Source organism: Rhinopithecus bieti, unplaced genomic scaffold (assembly GCF_001698545.2).
Source record: "Rhinopithecus bieti isolate Rb0 unplaced genomic scaffold, ASM169854v2 scaffold_70611, whole genome shotgun sequence".
Taxonomy (NCBI): domain Eukaryota; kingdom Metazoa; phylum Chordata; class Mammalia; order Primates; family Cercopithecidae; genus Rhinopithecus; species Rhinopithecus bieti.
The window spans coordinates 6,123-7,626 of record NW_016870358.1 but is presented as its reverse complement, the minus strand read 5'-3'; the positions used below and the strand labels follow the sequence as shown (position 1 = coordinate 7,626).

Here is a 1,504-nt window from a genome sequence, read left to right as displayed (position 1 = left end):
AAGGTTTTGCTTTTAGTTTGTTGTTTTTCCAGTCTATGTATTGAGACGAAGCGCTCTTCAGCTTTGGGGTAATCATTTTATGGTTTGGTAAACAGAGTGATTGAAACTTGCCTAAAGATTAATTTTTAGAGGACTCTGAGGAAACCAGATTGGCAGTGAATAGGTGGTGATGAAGTGACAAACACTTCAGCAAAGGGTGGAACAAATTAGTAACGGACTTATTAGCCATCCTGGCAAAAACAACCACTTAGATAAGAGTCTAAACTCTCCTTTCAAATCTAGAATGTCTCGGTGGGAAGGTGGGAGATAAGGAGCTTATAAATAGCAAAATCAAGTGAGATTTTGAGTTTACTTGTCCCTGTTCTACCCATACCCAGGAAAATTAACTGGAGTTTTAATAAATACCTGTCTCGTACTCTTTTCTCTTTTTGGCCACATCCCAAGCTAAGGATATTAGCGGTGAGGGTGAGAGATGAGACCGAAGTGACTGTCTGATGCACCAGCTAGAACTGGACATGACAGTGCCCTGGGGAGTTTTGTTAAAATCTACAAGTGTCGGCTTTCCTCTGATGATTTTGATGTTATAGAGCCAATAAGGTCTGAATATTTATAGTTAAAAATGTTTTCTTGAAGCCACACACAATGACATGTTTCTGTGGTCCCAGCTACTCAGGAGGCTGAGGTGGGAGGATTGATTCAGTCTAGGAGTTTGAGTCCAGTCTGAGAAACATAGGAAGACTCTTGTCTCTTACAACAGCAAGAGCGAAGAAAAATACCTCAGCATTCGAATACACTCCTGATTAAGAACCACAGAATAGGTAAGTGCAGTATATAAATTCTCGTATCTCAAAAACATAAGAAATCTCTAAAAGAGTTGGCATTTGATAGGTGCTACTTTCCATAAAGTTCTCCTTTCCAATAACATTCGCCTGACTTATCTGTCTTTCCCTACGTTTGTGACTGGGAAGTGAAAGGAAATATCATTGGCAACAGCTCTCAGCTTACAGAATAACACCTTTTCCTTCCCGCCATGAATCATTCACTGCCATTCAGAGAGTCTTCAGCAATTTGCTTGTGGGTAATCTTTCAATAAGTAGAGGGTGACCCTTTCACAATTTCATGTTCCTTTGTCACCATTCAAGTAATTATGTGTCAACAAATGTTCATTACAAGTGAGATTTTCTCAATTAAATTAGTAGCAAGTCTTGAACCTTTTTTTTTCAGTTGAAGTTGTATTATGGACTATCTCAGTATGTCTCTTAAGTTTATAGAGCTTTAGCATAATCGGGATGTCAGTTTTAAACACTGAAGTCCATAAAGTCAGTGAGGATACTACAGGAATTCTTTTAATAATTTAGTTTCAGCAGTCCTATAAACTAGTTATCTATTTGGTTAACAATCTGGGAAAATGATACACAAGCAGATTGCAAATGAATAAATGTTGGGAAAATTCTTGAGGGTGGGTATTATGAGTCTTAACAGCAATTTTTATTATATATATATA

General features: G+C 37.6%; 1 long non-coding RNA gene across 1 annotated transcript in view; it reads left to right on the top strand.

The window, feature by feature from the left end:
* The first annotated feature begins 690 nt into the window (after positions 1–690).
* The window catches only part of LOC108525563 (uncharacterized), a 6,936-nt gene continuing 6,122 nt past the window's right edge, over positions 691–1,504 (top strand). The window contains exon 1 of the long non-coding RNA XR_001884295.1: positions 691–818. This is a non-coding gene — a long non-coding RNA (uncharacterized LOC108525563). The remainder of the gene's footprint in view (positions 819–1,504) is intronic.